The sequence below is a fragment of the Orcinus orca genome, chromosome 5 (genome assembly GCF_937001465.1).
Source record: "Orcinus orca chromosome 5, mOrcOrc1.1, whole genome shotgun sequence".
Classification (NCBI taxonomy): domain Eukaryota; kingdom Metazoa; phylum Chordata; class Mammalia; order Artiodactyla; family Delphinidae; genus Orcinus; species Orcinus orca.
Genome location: NC_064563.1, coordinates 118,510,227 through 118,531,002, shown reverse-complemented (window position 1 = coordinate 118,531,002; position 20,776 = coordinate 118,510,227). Strand labels below are relative to the sequence as shown.

Here is a 20,776-nt window from a genome sequence, read left to right as displayed (position 1 = left end):
GAGAGGTTGGGGGACTTGTCTTAAACCTACATCGGAACAATAGATGCATTTAAAAATTTAGATATGTTACTGATTTAAAATGATAACAAAGTTCTCTAAAGATGCATTTATTAATACTTTCCATAATACTTTTAAAGACCCCAATTTCCCAGTGAATTTTATTATTATTACTATCATTATTGTCAGGATAGTTATTAACAGTGATTGGGAGAGGTGCAAAGCAAATTCCCACCATTGCTGATAATGTAATCAATTGCATTAGCAAAGTGCAGTTTATAAATGATACTCAGTAGTGGCTCCCAGTTATTTCTGTGTAACCTCCATTCCCTCTTCCGTGTTTGTATGTGCATGCATTGCTCCAAAATGACAAAGTTATATAAATATATTTTATACAGAGATCCATGTATTTATTCACTTATCAATCCATCCACTCCGCAAATATTTGAGTTCCTATCATACATATAGTTGTAGATATCTAAATTCACATGTGAACAGAAACAAAAATAAGTTTTTTATACCATTCATTTGCAAAATAGGCATAGACAGTCAAGTGAAAAATTCCCTTTTCTAGCCCTTGTACCTAGTACAAGTACTCTTAATAATAGTTAAAATGAGACCTTCCTTTTAGTTTACAAGCCAGTCTTCAAATATTATAACTTCAGATATTACTAGAGACACAGTTGGTGGTTAAACACATGACAAACTAAACTGCCCAATTTTGTCACATAGTAGTTGCGTGTCCTCAAGCAAGTTACTTGACCTCAGTCTTCTCATTTAGAAAATGAGGATAATAACAGTACTTACATCACAGGATGGTTGTAAAGATTGATTGAACTAATATATATATAAGTTAGATCAGTGCCTCATTCATAGTGATGGCTTAATTTAACTATGATCGTTCGGACTAAAGCTGTATTTCTCTTCACTAAGCCTACATAAGTATTAGGCTTAACTAATGGAAGTTAATGGAAGATGGGAACATCTTCCACAATCACTCCTAAACTATCGTGAGTTGTATTACCTAAGAAAGTAAAACCAATGAATGAATAATCACACCTTTTTTTATATATATTTAACGTATATTCTTGGGCTAGAAATTCTTACAATTTATAGTGGCGTGGACACCAAATCTAAGGGATAATGCCAGATTTCCAAATCTCTTCTCTACCGTGTTGCAGCTCACTGTATTAGTTTGAAAGATTTAAAATCAACTGTAATTTCAGGCACTTAATGGAAAATACACTAAATATTCTCTAAGTGATAAAAAGATAAAATAATGCATTAATACAGCTGAAATATATACTTGGAAGGAAGCCATAGCAGCTGGCTATGACCTTTTTATTGAGAAAGTGACCCAGAAAATGGACAAGGAGATTTCATCATTTATTTCCCACTTCTAAACCAAAGTCTTAGATGCCTTTAAATCCCCATTGGATAAAGTTGGCTTTTGGTTGATTACAAAATACCAATTAAGCCAGGGAATACTGTATCTTTCCTGTTCAGATTTTTTTCATCAGCATCTAATAGAAAGCAGCACTTATATTTCTTTCCTTAAAATGAACGATAGCCTTTATTTTTAATCCCTCCATAGCTGGAATTCATGGGATTTACTATGCTACCAACTTTGAAGGTAGATCTTGCTAATTCCCTCAGAATACACATTTGATTCTGGGCTAACCCACAGTAGTACCTCCATGCCATGTTCCTTCTATATTTCTACAAAGTATGATAAATTAAATTGTATGTACAGAGTACCATGTTGAATTGAAAATATTCCTAGAATATTTTTCATGTTTGAATATGGATTGCTCAGGGTTACTCAGTGCATGAGTTGTTTAATGAGTAACAAAGAACAAGATAAATGAAGCTCTTTGATCAACTGTGGAAGGCAAAAATTACCAATTCATATGTTTGTTTTTATGATAAGGTAAAAAGATTGTTTTGTCAGCATTTTTATTCCTATGGAAAATGTAAATATTCCATGTTTACAACAGAGTGAAAATGTATCCATTTACTCATGGAACTATTAGAAAGCATCTACTGTGTAGACTTACGAAATAATCTGTGTGTCTTGCCTTCACAGTGCTTACAATTGAGTAGGGAAGAAAGATATATAAGAAGACAAAATATAGAGGCAAGAGCTAAGGATAAGTCGAGGTTACCCTGGGGACACTGAAGCTGCCACTTTAAGATCATTAAATATTTTGAGAAGAATTAAATCTCAGTTTCACCTTTGTAAGGAGGTGTAGTGCTGGGCTCCCTTTACAAATGAAATGCGGAGTGATAGAAAATGGACTGATATAGTTTGCTGTAATGGAATAGCTCTCCTTCTCAACATCAAGTAACATGTCTTATAGGTGTCGTTAAAGTTTAATCCTATAAATATTCTACTTCATTAAGCATAAGGACCAGACATGGACATATGCCACTAGTGTCCACTTTCCTTCAGAGATTTAGGGTGATGAGAAGATAAAGGGTCTGCTTACCAGATGGAGCTTGTCAGATTAGCAATTGGAGCAGAGTAAATATCGCTGTCATATTGTTTTTTGAAGCACAAAGAACCCCCTTTGTATAACGCATGTGCATATTTAATAGTTTAAAACAAAACAACTCAGCAGAAGGTTGGCTGGTGGTGTACCTCTAGCCGAGTGGCCATTGCCTGAAGGCACGTTTCTGCTTTCCTCATAATAGGGAACATTAGCAACCAGTGGCTTGAGAATTGCAGAGCCAGATAAGTCTCTTGGGGCCCAGTCGGCCACATGAAGTTAGAGCCGTTAGACACAGCAATGAGATTACTGCTCCAGAAAGGGTTTACCACATATATTACCACATAGACCTTGCAGGGCTGCCAGCTCACTCGACTTACAAATGTCAAACATGATTTAAAAGGTTATTATGCTATCACGAGGGAAGGAGTATGATTTTCCATCACTGAAATTTCTATTTCATTCTGTTGCACATACTGCATCTCACAAAGTCCAGTATTGCTAAATAACCTGCTTTTATCCTTAATAAGTGTTTTATGGACCTTAAACTGGAAGAACCATTTTCACTTTATTTGTATTAGGAAATTTTATCTTTTTCTGGTCAAACAGCAGTGTGATAAATTTGGTATGTGCATCTATGTATTGTGCTTAGAAGATTGTTCTTACGAAGGGAGTAAATGTATTTGTAATATGTCAGTTGGGGAGAGGATACCTAAGTAAGCTGTAGTTTTTGGCAAATGCATTTATAAGCCTGCAGTATTTCGCACTAAAATGATCAGATGAAGTTTTCTATATTGCATTATTTATTTGTCTTTGGGTTTTGTTACAACTGGTCTTTAAATAGTCTGCTTTCCCAGTTCTTTCACCCCTTGGGGAATATTTATTTGCTCGTAAGGACTCTACCAGTCGTCCTCCATCATGAGTTAATTTGAACACAGTTATATTTGAAAAGTTGCTCAATAAAAGTAGATGGCTGTTTTACTTTGATTTTAAGGACATTTTGACCCATGGCTTGCAACATTTGAAAAATAAATAATCTTTGAGTATAGCTGTTAAAATATGCAATAAACATCAGATAGTCGATGTGAAATTTTTAAACACTGCATTCATAAAAGAGGTTAGACAAGGGGTTTCAACTGCCATTGTGGAAGCATTCTTCACTAGATTTCCTAGCAAATCATTGTGATTGCCTTTTCTGAGTGTTAGACTATAAGACTGAAGGTTGCCTACATATCCAAGTCCCAGAATGTGCCATGCACAGCAATATGTTAGCGCTGTAGGCTGACACATTTGGGGATGGTGTTCTCAGGTAAGATGTAAAAAGGGCAGAAGAGTACAGTCTATGGTATTGAGATATTGTCAGTTTTTCCCTTTATCTCCAAGTCTAAAATGTTATATTGAAATCTGCAAATTCACTCATGTTCACATGGCATTATCAAAATTAAATTAAAGCCCATGGTAGAAAGCATTCTCAGCCTGAAGGATAACATCTTTGCTCCAAGTTCAGTATCTATTTTAAAATTATCATTTGTCATAAGTGCAAAAAAAGTCACCAAAGAAGAAAACTAAAACTACTTTGAATTTTAAAAAACTATTAGACTTCCATGTGAAAATAATATTAAAAAAAACTATTTTTTCAAAGTTTTCCAGAGTATGAAATTAGCTTTATAATATTTAAATGAGAGTGAACTGGAATATCAACCTAAGAATTTACGTGTGTTTGTGTGTATCTTTTATTCTTCTTCAGAAAAAAAAAAACTGAATATATTTATTTCAGGTAACTTCTTTATTGTTCTAAAAATATATTCATAAGACATGGGAGTATTTTAGGTTTAGGAAATAATGAGAACATCCTATTTCTCCTTTTCTTCCACATAGTAACAATAAAAGTAGAAGAATCATTTTAAATAGTAAATGAAAATAAATATATTTGTTTTAGTTTTGAAGTTTGCTCAAATAGTGAATTTACTACAATGATGTATGTATACAGTAACCAATACTATATTTATGTAAGTATCAGATTTTAAAAGAACCTTCTTTAAATACTTCAAAATATTATTGTATTCTAATTGTATAGAAACTCCCTTTCACAAATCTCTCATTTTTTTTGAGAGCTCTATTAGTATGTATGGTATACAATTTGATTAACAAAATATAAGTACATGTTTACACCTTTTTGAAGTATTCAATTATTTGGGCAAAGCAAAGTATATGTATAACCTCAAAGTTATAAAGTGTGATCATTAATATGAAATATATCTAACATTAAATTATACAATACAATAAAACTGTTTCTTCAATCTTAGCTTCTGTTAAAATAAACATATATTTAAAAAATGCAATGTGACTATTTTAAGAGGTAAGTTCACTAATAGACCAATAAACTATTTTCTGAAAGCTAAATTGAGTTTTGAAAATAAATATTCTTTAAAAGAGATGGAGATATAAACCATATAACATAAAACTTGTTTTTGTCAGTCTGTATGTGGGGTAAATTTATCTTCCCATGGTTCTATAATAACAAAATAATTAACTGACATCTCTTAGTTTAGTTCAAGAGTTAGAGGAATGTATTATCCTAGAAACTTTGTTTTCAAAGGTCATTAGAACATTTATTTAGAAACCTTAGCCTGAAAATCAAATGTCATGCTTATATTGTTTTGCTCCTATCAGGAACAAAGGCATTGTGTGTGAAGGACATTATCTCTGCATTTGACAATATAGAGTATCACTTTTCATTCTAGTTATCCTTGAAAAATGTTCGATAAATGCATCCTTGCCACCTTGGACCCTGCCTCAAAATGGATACCTTATCACCTTAAACATCTTATTTTACAAAACAGTCACAGCTTTAAACATGCATAACATAGCTGTCTGGAAAATACAGTACATTGAGTGTTTCTGACAACTAAACTTCATTGGATGAGAAATCAAGTTACTCTTGCAGCCTTGTCTCAGCTTACAGATTTAGTTCATATATGTTTGGGTGGTATGAAAGTGATGATGGGGAGACACCAGGTTGGTATTTTTCTGTGTTCAAATAGAATTGTTCTGTTGGAACCAAGTAACTTGACACTAATATTATTTCTTAATATCAGAAAATTATAGATTAGGATATATTCTGTGGAATTTAAGTCAACTATTTGAAAACAGAGTTTATCATTTTGGCCAAGGGTTGCAAACGAAAAAGCATCAGGGGCCAAGTGAGTAAAATTAATGTGGGTGGACTGCAGTGAAATGGACAGTCAATGCCCTGAATAAAGATAGGCACATTTTCTTTAAACACTCGGTGTAAACCTTACCCAGGGCTCTCACTTCTGACAGCTTGACGAGGTTCTAATCACTCGACTAATTATGACTAATCAGGATTTTCAGTAAAGGGGGGGGAGTAGGGATATTTTTGTCAAATTTGAGAAACATATGAAATTTCTCTTGGGAACAACATGAGTTAAATTAAAAATATTAACTATAAGTAAGTTGGGTAGAAGAGATTTTAACTTGATTAAAGGAGAACATTTCATTTTTTTTCTACTAAACTGCATTCATACAAAGAGTACATATTCGGGCTTCCCTGGTGGCGCAGTGGTTGAGAGTACACCTGCCGATGCAGGGGACACGGGTTCGTGCCCCGGTCCGGGAAGATCCCACATGCCGTGGAGCGGCTGGGCCCGTGAGCCATGGCCGCTGAGCCTGCGCGTCCGGAGCCTGTGCTCCGCAACGGTAGAGGCCACAACAGTGAGAGGCCTGCGTACAGCAAAAAAAAAAAAAAAAAGAGTACATATTCAATGTGTACAAAAGGGAACCTAAATGTAAGCATTAATTTGAAAATTTTCAGAAAATGTGGTATTCATTCTTTTCATGCTAGAAGTAACAAGTTTAAGCCAAATATTAAGTCATATTCTATGTAGGCAGGAAGATCTTATTTAAATTCCCTGGACTTTGGGGGATTTTGATTCACACTACCATTATCAGTTTTCTAGTGATATATGAATAAAATTGAATTAAAAGATAAACACCAGGACATAGATGTTCATGGGAGAACATCTAGTGGAAGAAAGAACCTCTAAGTAGCCTAGGACTCTAAAAGTTGTGCCAGTGACTTTGGACACATCATAAGAGACTGCAATGAAGAGGACCTGGAAAGAGAAACAGAGAGATCTGGATGCAAGATACTAGATGTAGATACTAGAGTATCCGCTGAAGAATTTAAATAGGGCTATTTCTGACCATTCTTGTGTTATCATAACTTTATGGAGCTAGGACAGACTAGTAAAGATGATCAATGCCTGTCAACTTCAATGAAATGGATGTGACCAAGAAATTCTGTAATTTCAGTAATATTTAAAATTCCTATATCTGTATACAAAGGCATTATTTCATCCACCCTCTTCAAATTGTGTAGGTAATTTGGGAATACAGCATTTTTCTCAGATTAAGAAACTCAGTACCTAGAGAAGTTAAAACAGCTGACCACATGGTCATGCGTACAGTAAATAGCTGATTTGGGATTAGATCCAAGGTGTTTAATATTATTTCCACCATAAATCAGGAGGATAAATGAATACTGGGTCCTAATTCTGACTCTACTAAAGCGGCCCATAGGCATATATTTCTAAACTTGGCTGGTATTATTGTCTGCAATAGCTCTTAACCTTGACAGCACATTAGAATTACCTGGGGACCTTAATTAAAAATACCAATTGCTTCACCCCATCTAAGACCTCCCCACCCAAGACCAATTCAATCAGGATCTCTGTGGTTGGGATCAAGTCATCAGTTTGGGGAGGTTTTTAAATCCCAATTAATTCCTGTTTATAGCCAGGATTGAGAAACATTGGTTTAATATCTAAAAAACCAAAATTTATTTTCCTTCTATTTTATTTTCGTATGTATTCTAATGTATATTGGTAGCTATTAAACCATATATTATGTACTCACAACATATAAATATATACATACATCCTTCACAGAAATACAGTTTCTGTGCTTAATTATTCTTCCCAAATACAAATTTAGGGGATTCCGGAGAAATGCAAAATATGAAGCCAATTAGAAGGAAAAGTGGGAAAGATGCTTCTTTTGCGGGGCAGCGGGGTAGGGGGGTTCTTTTTTTTTAAAATTTTGTTGAAGTATAGTTGACTTACAATGTTGTATTTAATTTTTGCTGTACAGCAAAGTGACTCACTTATAGATATATAGATGTAGATATACTTTTTCATATTCTTTTCCATTATGGTTTATCACAGGATATTGAATACAATTTCCTGTGCCATACAGTAGGACCTTGTTGTTTATCCATCCTATATATAATAGTTTGCATCTGCTAATCCCAAACTCCCATTCCTTCCCTCCCCCATCCCCCTCCCTCTTGACAACCACAAGTCTGTTCTCTATATCTGTGAGTCTGTTTTTGTTTCATAGATATGTTCATTTGTGTTGTATTTTAGATTCCACATATAAATGATATCATATGGGATTTGGCTTTCTCTTTCTGACTTAACTTCACATAGTATGATAATCTCTAGGTCTATCCATGTTTCTGCAAATGGCATTATCATGGTATGTGTGTATATATATAAATATACACATCTTCTTTATGCATTCATGTGTCAATGGACATTTAAGTTGTCTCCATATCTTGGCTATTGTAAATAGCGCTGCTATGAATATAGGGGTGCGTGTATCTTTTTGAATTATAATTTTGTCTGGGTATATGCCCAGGAGTAGGATTGCTGGACTATATGGCAACTCTGTTTTTAGAGTTTTGAAGAACCTCCATACTGTTTTCCATAGTGACTGCACCAGTTTACATTCCCATCAACAGTGTAGGAGGGTTCTGTTTTCTCCACACCCTCTCCTGCATTTATTATTTGTAGACTATTTAATGATGGCCATTCTGATGGGTGTGAGGTGGTACCTCACTGTAGTTTTGATTTGCATTTCTCTAATAATTAGCGATGATGAGCGTCTTTTCATGTGCCTATTGTCTATCTGTATGTCTTCTTTGGAGAAATGTCTATTTAGGTCTGCTGCTCTTTTTTTTTGCGGTATGCAGGCCTCTCACTGTTGTGGCCTCTCCCGTTGCGGAGCACAGGCTCCGGACGCTCAGCGGCCATGGCTCACGGGCCCAGCCACTCCGCGGCATGTGGGATCCTCCCGGACCGGGACATGAACCCATGTCCCCTGCATCAGCAGGCGGACTCTCAACCACTGCGCCACCAGGAAGCCCTTCTGCTCATTTTTTGATTGGGTTATTTGGGTTTTTGTTATTGAATTGTAGGAGCTGTTTGTATATTTTGGAAATCAAGCCCTTGTCAGTTGCATCATTTGCAAATATTTTTTCCCATTCTGTGGGTTGTCTTTTCATTTTGTTTATGGTTTCCTTTGCTATGCAAAAGCTTATAAGTTTGACTAGATTCCATTTGTTTATTTTTGCTTTTATTTCTATTGCCTTGGGATACTGACCTAAGTAAACATTGGTATGATTTATGTCAGAGAATGTTTTGCCTATATTCTCTTCTAGGAGTTTTATGATGTCTTGTCTTATATTTAAGTCTTTAAGATATTTTGAGTTTATTTTTGTGTATGGTGTGAGGGTATATTCTAGCTTCATTGATTTACATGTGGCTGTCCAATGGGAAAGGTGCTTCTTTTGTGTGTGTGTTTGCATTTTGTTTGTTTGTTTGTTTTGCTAGATTCTGGTGTTTGAATCTAGAGGGAGTGAAAAAGCTTCTGTTGATTGTCTACAGTGTGCTTAGTGCTTCATACTTACAGAGAGATTCCTTCTTCCACACTGCCCTGGAAGAAGCCACTGGATAATGATGTAAGGCTCATAATTAGAATCGCCAGATTTAACAAAATAAAGATATTTGTACTGAATTTGATCATCTGGCAACCCTATTCCTAAGAGCTTGGTTCTCAAGTTAATCTCTGAACCAGTGTTTTTAGCTTCCTATCCAGATGAGTAAAGGCAACTGCCCTGCCTGCAAAAGACAAAATGTCATCCGTCCCATCTCTAGAGATAGTAACCTAGCTGCAACCTCAGGAAGAATCAACCCCAGGAAGAATCAAACATTTATATAAGCAAGAACCACATTTGTGTATGCAGTTCTGTGGAAGGGCCCACAGGGAGATGACTGTGATATTTAAAGCAGTGATACTTGAAAAACAGCAAGAGTAAGGCCTCAATGTCAGTGTTAGAAGTGATTTCCTTCATTCCTTAATATAAATTCTTCCTCTAGACAATTCATAGTAAATCAAAGTGGGGAAGTGGTATCAGACCTTAGCTCTTCCTTCCATTAAAAAAGTTTAAAGACTTCAAGTTCAATTTCTATGTACTATCTAGGATGGACATCCAGAGATTCTTTATTCAGAGTAAGATGGCTTCTCCTATGATTCCAGTGACTGAGAGAAGAAATTTTCCCCTTATTTTAAATTTCTTTCAGTGGATCACATATCAAATTTTAAGTACACATAAACTCAAATCTAGAACACATTTATGGAAAAAATTAACTGTCTTTTTAGGAATCTAAATATAAACATATAATAAAATTGAGTCCCTATTTATAGCCTGAAAAGAAGTTTTAGATTAAGTTATATTCTCTACATCTCTAAACAGAGAGTTGCAGGTGGTTGAAAACCTATGAGAAATTAAAGTGAGAAAGATATTTTTGGAGACCCTTTTAGGAGAAATGAATTTCTTTTTTGCATCCTAAGAACGCCAAAGCAGACAAGAAAGCAAGACAATGGCTCCAATTCTGTTTGGAGCATAAAATCTCCGCAATTGAGGATATATGCGTAGAAAAGATTTTGTCTCTGTCTACTCATTTGTTGTTCAGTTCAAATCTGGTTCTAAAAAGAAAAAGAAAAACATATTCACTTCCAGAGAGAGCAACTGTATCTTTCAGAAAAACTGTGAATTTCTTTCCACTTGAGATGTCTTAAAATTAAATGGTATTGCAAAAACTTATATAATCTTGTTTCACTTAAGACTCAAGGTCTGTTATCAGAACAATTACTTATTCAGTATCCTGATAGATAAAAAAAAAAATTTAGAACAGCATTTTATTCTATGACCATGATTTACCAGTTCAATGTCTTACCATTTAAATATACAATTCAGTGTGCATAGTACTGATGAGCTTTAAATGAAAAAAAAAAAAAAAAAACAAACACCATAATGGATTAAGTCTGATATAGCCTTTTTGTCATGAGTAAAGAGGCTAATGTAATATAAGCACTCATGAGTAATCAGATGTCTTCTGATGAGTAAATTGAAATGTCATAGCAGAAGTAATCCACCACACATTTTATTATGAATTTCTGTGGGTAGGTTTAAATTCATTTTCTGACTCATTTATTAAATCAAAGCAAAATCTAGATGCATGAAAAAAGCGATTTTGGTAATAAGAGTTTTACCTCAGTGTATGTATTGGTTTCTAATTTTTTCTTTTCCTCATCAGCTGACTGGACTGTGATTTGTGCAACCATTCTTTGCAGCTTTGTTTCTGGCTTTTGCCAAAGACGCCACAATTACATACAACAAGCACTTCCAATAATATTGTAGGATTCTATGTACACTAGAAATAACCTAGTGTTTTCAATAGCTCTGATCAAATTTATCTTTGACATGATTTCTCAGTTTCCATAGATGAGCCATATTTTTGCACAACTGGATTTTACAAGACACAGTCAATTAGGGATATATGAGTCTATTTAATTGACTTCTACTGTTTTCCTCTTATCATCTTTGGTAAGAATGTAACTGCTGAAAATATTTTGAAGCCACTGGGTCAATGATTAAAAACAAAAAGGAGTTAGTATGTAATAAAAGTCCTCATACAGCATACATCATGGCCATCATTATCCCCCATAGAACACTGGAATTCAACTGAATTCACTTCAATAAAACAAAGCTACCTCTTTTGTTGTTGTTGTTGCATTGTTTTTTTTTAAATTAATTAATTAACTTTTAGTTGATGTATAATATTGTATAAATTACATGTGTACAATATAGTGAATCACAGTTTTAAAGATTATACTCCATCTATAGTTATTATAAAATATTTGCTATATTCCCTGTGTTGTATAATATATCCTTGTAGCTTATTTTATACCTAATAGTTTATACCTCTTAATCCTCTACCCCCATATTGTCCCTCCCCCTTCCCTCTCCCCACTGGTAACCACTAGCTCTCTTTATCTGTCAGTGCTATCACACAGTATTTGTCTTTCTCTGTCTGACTTATTTCACTTAGCGTAATGCCCTCCAAATCCATCCATATTGCTGCAAATGACAGGATTTCATTCTTTTTTATGGCTGAGTAGTATTCCATTGTATATATATACCATATCTTCTTTATCCAGTCATCTGTTAATGGACATTTAAGTTGCTTCCATTTCTTGACAATTGTAAATAATGCTGCTATGAACATTGGGATGCATGTATCTTTTCAAATTAGTGTTTTAATTTATTTTTTCTTGGATATATACCCAGGAGTGGAATTGCTGGGTCATATGGTAGTTCTATTTTTAGTTTTCTGAGAAACCTCCATACTGTTTTCCACAGTGGCTGCATCAATTTACATTCCCACCAACAGTGTATGAGTGTTCCCTTTTCTCCACATCCTCTCCAGCATTTGTTATTTGTGTTCTTTTTGATGATAGCCATTCTGACAGGTGTGAGGTGATATCTCATTGTGGTTTTTATTTTCATTTCCCTGATGGTTAGTGATGTTGAGCATCTTTTCATGTGCCGGTTGGCCATCTGCATTTCCTCTTTGGAAAAATGCGTGTTGAGTTCTTCTGCTCAGTTTTTAATCAGGGTGTTTGGTTTTTTTGATGTTGAGTTGTATGAGCTGTTTATATATGTTGGATATTAACCCCTATCAGTCATATCATTTGTGAATATTTTCTCCCATTCAGTCGGTTGTCTTTTCGTTTTGTCAGTGGATTTCTTTGCAGTGCAAAAGCTTTTAAGTTTTATTAGGTCCTATTGGTTTATTTTTGCTTTTATTTCCTTTGTTTTAGGAGATGTATCCAAAAGAGTCAGAGTGTTTGTCTGAGTGTTCTGCCTATGTTTTCCTATAGGAGATTTATGGTATCCAGTCTTACATTTAGGTCTTTAATCCATTTTGTGTTTGTTTTGTATGTGGTGTTAGAGAATATTCCTAGTTTCATCCTTTTACATGTAGCTGTCCAGTTTTCCCAGCACCATTTATTGAAGAGACTGTCTTTTCTCCATTGTATATTCTTGCCTCCTTTGTCATAGATTAATTGACCATAAGTGGGTTTAACCACTTCTTAACTTCTAAAGGTTCTTGCTCTATATTAGATAATATGATATGGTTTAGTATAGATCCCTAATTCTTTTCACAATTAATTGTTCTCTGTTTCAAGCAACTATCTCACTTTCTCATCCTCGTCTCTCAAAACAAATGATTCGGAAAACTTTTATACTTCTTAACATTCTTACCTGCCTTTAGCAGCAGTTATTCATGTATATAAAATCCCGTTGAATTCCAGCTATTTTTCAGGTTATTTCTGTAACGTTTGACACTATATAAATAAAAGCAGGTACAGAAATGTTTTATTTATTTTTGTTTTTACACGCCTAGGCTATTTTTAACTTTTTATTTTATTTTTTATTAAGGAATAATTGACATATAATATTATATTACTTTCAGGTGTACAGAATAATGATTTGGTATTTGTATACACTGGGAAATGATCACCGTAATGAGACTGGTTAACATCGGTCACCATACCTAGTTACATTTTTTTTCTTCTTTTCTTCTTGCAGTGAGGACTTTCAATATCTACTTTCTTAGCAATGTGCAAACATGCAATACTGTATTATTAACTAGTCACCATGCAGTATGTTATTATTTATTTCACAGCTGGAAGTTTGTACTTTTTGACCCCCTTCACCCGTTTTGCACCCTCTCAATACCTAGGCTATTTTTAAAACAACTTGTTAGTGGCTTCAGGTATGTTTTGATCTCTATCATTTATCATATCATTCATGCATTATTTGCAAATGATGACCTTCATCTGTATTATCTAGAAGCCTTTTATGAAGCCAGATTTATGAATGCCCTTAGAGAAATAGAAAAACTCACATTCCTGTATGAGAAAACAAATGAGTTCTTTTCGTCTTACCTTTCAGTTCACACATAAACCATGATGGAAGTAGTAAGATAGTAAAATATAAACCCATGTCTCTTTTAAGATTTTTGAGTGAGTGTCTAGACAAGTCTGATAGTTCGTTTTTGTTCCCCAGCCATAAAGTATAAGACAGATTCCTCTCACAAGCTAAAGAGTTTAACGACTATATGTTTTCTTATGTTAAACCTTAAATGTCTTAAATGAAAAGCACACAAAGTTTGTATTATTAGTGTGTGAAAATGTCTAACTTGACCCAAAAGAGGAAACAGTCCTTACTCCATCATTAGAGTGAAATAGAAAACTGCACTTCAGAATTCACTGTGTCAGTTACTCATGGAAATGACTGCACACACATTTTTAAAATTCAGAAATCTTAATTATCACCAAATCTATAAATCTACAACTTTTATTCTTCTTGCCTGATGGCTTTTAGAGTCATGCTTAATTTCACAGCTGACAGTACAAAGCTTATCTTCATTTTTTAAAATATCTAATTGGAACTTAGCAGCTGTTTTCAATAAAAGGAAAGGCCTCATATGAATGTGGTGTAGCCTGCTCCACCCTCCGTCAAGGAAAAGATCTAAAGAATAAGATAACGCATGCCTACATTCAACACTTTGGGCACCAAATCTTATTATGTTAGTTGGGATGCGTTAGAAATTCTGTGGTAACAAAAGTTCAAAATTTTCAATAGTTTTAAAAGCAAAACAAAATTTATCACTCTTTATATGCCTATTACAGGTTGGCTGGGGCCTTGCTCAGGTATAGGCATTACCTTTCTTTTATCAGCCAGGGTGAAGGCATATTGAACTCTGGTGACAGTGGCAGAAGGAAAGGACAGTTCCAGAGATTGTTGCATCAGGATAAATATTTCATCCTATAGTAACACATGCCATATTCTCTCACAATTCATAGGCTTCAGGAAGTCACATGGCCATATAAACCCACAAAGAAGTCAGAAGGCAACCTAGTCATGTGTCTGGAAGGAGGGGACAGCCAGAAACATTTGGCCAACAGTGATAGTGATTATACAGATAGTAACTACAAATCTCCAATCTCAGGATAGCCCCATTGCTACCAACCTTATTTAGTCTGGATGCTGATTAACTACATATTTGATGTCTTGACTTTTTCAAAACTGCATCTTGCATTAGCTTCTTCTTCTTTCAGTAGAGTTCTTTTCCATGTATTATTTATGGGTTTTTTTGTCTTAGGTCAAAACAAACATTAGTGAATATGTTATTAGTAACTAAACCCTTAGTGATTATGATATTGATTCAACAGGATTAAATTCTATACATGAAATTCTGCTATCAAAGAGCTCAAGGATATTTCTGACCATTTTACAAGTATTAGCGTAGACTGTGTATCATAGAGTCCTATCATCAGAGGGCTGATAGGGAATTGTTAAAATATATCATTTATTCCTTATATTTCGGCAAGATTGTACACAAAGCATTTATATCAGGCCACTTAGGGTGGGAAGGAAGACAGAGAAATTGTTGTCTTGAAGTTGTTTTATTCAGTTCATTGGAGAGCAAGGCTATCACATAACCTGCTATAGGGCATGTACCTGCAGGCTGTTTTATTAAAATTAAGCTCATCGTTTGGTCTTTTGGCTAGACTTCAGTAACGTATTTACTCTTTTACAACAATTTGAAATCAAATTTCAAATTTTACATGTATCTGCTTAGCTAAATCATTACCATTATTTTGTAAGCTCATGGATATTTTGAGTAATAGTAATAATAAAGAGAATGTGGTACAAGGAGAAGAGTGCTGGACCACATTACTGACTTATGAAGTTTACTTAATGTCTCCAAAGCCTCAGTTTCCTCTTCTGTAAAATGGAGAAAACAAAATTGACCTTTTTCAAACTAATAATATGAACTTGGAACTACACCAGGGGCTTATTTGCAGAACAGTCTTAGCATAGCTACGTAAATAGAAGCTTCGTGTGACGGTATATAAAGGAGCCCACAATTTTAAATGGAAATTAAATTTCATTATTCAGGCCACACTGATCAAACTACTCTCACGTATTTGAGTTACAAGGTCTGAGGGTGAATGGCATTCTGTGATGAATTCCAACAAGTCTGGGCTTTATTTAATCGAATTTTACAGTGTTGGAACAAACAGTGAATGCTTGTGAAGCTGACTTGTTCTTTTCTTCTTATCTTTGGGATTCTTACTCTAATAAAGTCATAAAAGTTACGAACTAGAAGTGACTTTGAGGTTATATCCTTCAATCCCTTTGCTTACATTTAAGAAAACTGGGCTATTATCAGTTAGGGATTTTATTCAACTGGTAGTAAAAGAGTTCTAAAAGTTAATGTCATATGTAAATTTTCAATTTATGCACCTAAGGTGTTTGCAGATTTCTTGGTCTCCCTCTCATAATTGCCTACATGTTTTGCAAGAAAGTCTGCACAACGTCTTATTTATAGAATAATGAGAATGACAAAAGACTAGAGGCTAGTGAGTCTGTCCGCTTTTTAAGAAGTACCAGTGTGTTTTGCTTACAACTCTATGCCCAGCATTTTCTCACAGGGTCCCACATTGCGATAAGGCTGGGCAGTGTGGTTTTATCATTAATCACATTATGCCTCTCCTCCCCACCCCGAAACTAGGGTTCTATTAATTAAAAAAAAAAAAGGAGAATAAAGATATTGCATCAGGGAACTTCCCCGGTGGCACAGTGGTTAAGAATCCGCCTGCCAATGCAGGGGACGCGGGTTCGAGCCCTGGTCCGGGAAGGTCCCACATGCTGCAGAGCAGCTAAGCCCGTGCGCCACAACTACTGAACCTGTGCCCTAGAGCCTGTGAGCCACAACTACTGAGCCCATGTGCCACAACTACTGAAGCCCACACCCCTAGAGCCCGTGCTTCGCAACAAAGAGAAGCTACCACGATGAGAAGCCTGTGCACCGCAATGAAGAGTAGCTTCCCACTGGCCGCAACTAGAGAGAAAGCCTACGTGCAGCAACAAAGACCCAATGCAGACAAAAATAAATAAATAAATTTACAGGGAAAAAAAAAAGATATTGCATCAGAAACTGGCGGTTTCTGCCATAGAGACCTGTTTTCCTATTATAGATAAAAGTGTTACAGCATTTGTCTTACTTATGTTTGCTAGTATGTCTGGGCTGGAATCTCAGCAAACCAGAGTGATAATTAACAAGAGACAGTGTAAATTAAAATTATAGGTTCTAAAAGTGAAACTGACTTAGATTCAAACCAGGGCCACACCATTTGCACAAATTACTTAACATCTTTAAACCTCAGTTTTCCTGTAAGATGAGATGGCACCTCCTTTGCAGGTTCAAGTTCTAAATTAGGTGATACCTGTAAAGTACAATATCTAAGGACAGTGCCTAAAACATAATAATCACTCTGTAAGTAGTTGGTGCTGCCACCAACCGCCCAGTGTTCTTTTATACGTTTTATGATTGAGAAATTAAAGCTGATTTACATTTTATTGAAATCAACGTCAAGGTAGTAATGTTCATCAAATTATTGTACTTTAGGTCATCAGATTTGCTTTAGTGCCTTTGAGGTTCTTCTTTAAGATGACAGTGGTTATTATTCATCTTTTATAAATCTCTGTATTTTTCCATTTAAATCGTTGGATTCATCTTCTATAGATATGCCCAAGTCAATGATTTTGATTAGCCTGTGCTCTTTATCCAATATTATAATACCTAGAAAGTAATTATGCTTCTGTTTTTCATTTTAATCTGGTCTTATCACATTGACTATATGGGCTTTGGTCAAGTCCATTATGAGCTAATTGCTCACGTGCTGGATGTTCAGAAGTCTACCCTTCAAATCTAAAAAAAGGAAAAGATGAAGCCACAGAACTCTGATACATTTTATATATGCATTAGTCTAATTATGGGTAGAGAAATAACTATTCTTTCTATTGTATATTTTGAACTTCTCCTCTCCCTGGAAATACAGATTTTTTGATTACAATGACTTTAGTCATTGATCAGGTCCAACTGCAGAAGTCTCTTAATTTAAGAGGAAGGAATTGTCTTTGGACCTGCCTGGAATTGCCACAAACTAATAACCTAATTGCTCATGCCAACTGACAGAACAAGCATTGACTCTGTCAGTAGTCTAGGCCTTTGTTTTTTTCATTGGGATTTGAGGTTTGTCCATTGACTGGGAAGTTTATACTACAACTGACTATGCTATGAGTAAGACAGCTTTAATTGAAACCTCTAAAGAGTAAAGGAAAACAGGAAAAAAAAAAAAGACACTGTCTTTTTCCTCTATCAGTAATGCCTGGGCCTGTCAGGGGTGCTGAATGGCAATATTGAGCATGCCTTTTCTCTCACGTAAAATTTTAGTATGAAATTATTCAAATTATACTCTGGCTATGTCATAACGTCTATGTTCTCTAGTTATATATGAAATGGATTTAAATGAGAGTTAAGTGGCTTTCATTCACACATTCGTATTTTAAAAAGCACTTAGGGAATCTGTTGATGTTTCTTATCCTCCCTGCCCTGTTGCTGTTCAGTCTGCCCCCAAGTGGTGGAGAGCCTAAGAACCTGGAAAGGTAACAATGTGGTCAATCGATCACTGCTGCAGTTGTGTGCCTGATTGATTTTTGTTGGTACGTAACAGCTGAACAATTTGAAATTTATTAAATGTAATATGAATGCACCTGTTCAAATCATAGCAGTATAATAATTCTTGAAACTGTGGCTGTACATTTTAATTCAATACACTAAGTGAATAAACTTTAAAACATACAGCCACCCTTCATGAAACGTATTTCTAAAGCTTTTATTGTGTGCTCATCCTCTTCCTTCTTCCCTACTTGTTTTAAAAAACTACTCCCTGCTTTGGGCTTATACTGGAAGACATTTTTCCTCTTGATTTCTAGCAGTTGCTAGCTGCTATTGTTGAGTTTTAATATTCAGTGTGATGCAGAACTCTTACTTTTTTTCAAGTTCTTGGGCTCTCTCTCGTGTCTCATTTTTAAAAATGGCCTTTGGGGAATGACAGTGATTGTGACAGATGGTAAAGGAATAAGATTGCACTTTGATGCTGCCTCTGTCTTTGCCTCATGATCTCTTTCCACTTTCTCAAGGCAAATTATAGGTTTCCTTTTGCCTCTAGAGGGACACAGATAGCAGTTAGCAGTTATGGTTCTTTGTTTCTAGCTCTTAGAAAAAGGGTCTTTTATTTGATTACACATTGCCATTAAATGTATTGTTAATGAAGGATTCTGATTAGTACATTGACCAAATACCTGACTAAACCAGGGAGGGGACTTGTTAAGTGAGGAAAAAAACAAAAAACAAAAAAAAACAAACAAACTTCTTTGATGAGTTTGAAGGCAGCTTCCCTCTAGTGGCCAGAAATGGTACTTCATTCACAGGCTACCATACAAACATTTTTTTGAGAACTTTATTTCATTGTTTCTTTTTAAAAACATGATATCATTGAATGTGTCTTGCAACTAAAATTCAACTCTTTAAAAACATTAGAGGTCTTTTCAATTATTAGACTCAAAATTGTAGGTGTGAAAGAGTAGACAAAGGTACTTTACTATGCACCCACACAAGCACAGCACACAATTCCAGATGAAAGGATTTTAACTGACTAAAAGGTAGTAGAATGGGTCTGTATTTTTTTTTAGAAATTATGTGTCTGGAGGAATTTAAAAAGTATAAGTATAAAGTTGGGTGGTGAGTATATTCACTATGTTTATGAATTTGAAATATTTCATAATGAGAAAAATTTTAGAGAGAGGTGATAGAACCATAGTTAAAGTTTAAGTATGAGAATTTAAATGGCACTAGAGGTCAGTTGAGAGTTGTAATTATAATCTGAGTTTATTTGTTCACATTTATTTATCTACTTGGAAAGTATTTAAGCAATACCAAGAATGTGCTACATTCCAGACAACATGGAAGAAATACAAAGACAAACAAGACATGTGAAAGGCTAGTGAACAGATGACTAAGCAGTGAGACAGTGCTGGTAGAAATACAATAAGTTCCCTGCATACAAACGAGTTCCGTTCCAAGAGTGCGTTTGTATGTTAAGTCCAATTTGTTTGAAAGTCCAACACAGTTAGCCTAGGTACCCAACTAACACAGTAGACTACATAGTACTGTACTGTAATAGGTTTATAATACTTTTCACAAATAATACATAAAAAATGAACAAACACGAAACATAAAGAAAACATTTTTAGTCTTACAGTACAGTACCTTGAAAAGTACGGTAGTACAGTACAACAGCTGTCATCCAGGGGCTGGCATCGAGTGAACAGGCCAGAAGAGTAACTGACTGGAGGAGGCAGAGGGGGTGGGAGATGGTGGAGCTGAAGGATCGTCAGCAATGGGAGACCGAGGGCAAGCTGCAATTTCACTCACGTCTGATAGTGATGGCACAGGGTCTGGTTCCTTGCTGGAACCAGATGCATGTTCGCATATTTGAAAGTTCACAGCTTGAAGGTTCCTATGGAACCAAGGGAGCACGCCCACAGTGCATAGGGCTGGGGGACACAGTTAAGCACAGAAGGGTGGTTGAGACAATCAAGAGATTGGGCACAGTGCTGGGGTGTTACCTATGCAGAAAGCACCGCAGTATTTGTGGTTCTGAGTAATCGGTAGAGAAGGGGCTTCAAGTGTGGAGGAGTTATCTGGGCAGACCTGAGGGGGCCACATCACTTAATTTTCCTGAGCAAACCTTAAGCAGGCACTATGTTTTATACCGTGACAAATTATCAAATGAGAGAAGATTAAGTTTTGATCCCTAGGTCATACACATCAATATTACGAGTTAATCTTACAAAAATTATAGATAGATTCAAATAACACCAGGTAGTCCAGAAACTTGTGATAAAACAATGTTTTCATGTTTAAGTTTGATTTCTTAACATAGTGTTTCTTGGAAGGAATTAGTTTGTCACTCTGCTGTATGATTTGAAGGAGACGTATAATGAGGAGGTGCTCAACTTTGAAAGTATTACTGAGAAAATTGCCCCAACAGACATCATGGTGATCGGAGAGTTAAGCATGCTCAAATGTTTTGCTTCCCTTCTGAAGTAAATGGGAAGTTACCAGTTCTAATTGGAAGTGTTGTTTGCCTAACGTAAT

The 20,776-nt window shown here is 35.3% G+C and overlaps 1 protein-coding gene and 1 long non-coding RNA gene across 10 annotated transcripts in view; both read left to right on the top strand.

Annotated features, from left to right (window-relative positions):
• Positions 1-2,135, top strand: part of LOC125964552 (uncharacterized) — a 63,056-nt gene extending 60,921 nt beyond the window's left edge. Inside the window, exon 3 of the long non-coding RNA XR_007477678.1 lies at positions 2,084-2,135. This is a non-coding gene — a long non-coding RNA (uncharacterized LOC125964552). The remainder of the gene's footprint in view (positions 1-2,083) is intronic.
• The window catches only part of ROBO2 (roundabout guidance receptor 2), a 1,654,833-nt gene that overhangs the window by 1,325,966 nt on the left and 308,091 nt on the right, over positions 1-20,776 (top strand). The gene's annotated exons all lie outside the window — the stretch shown is intronic.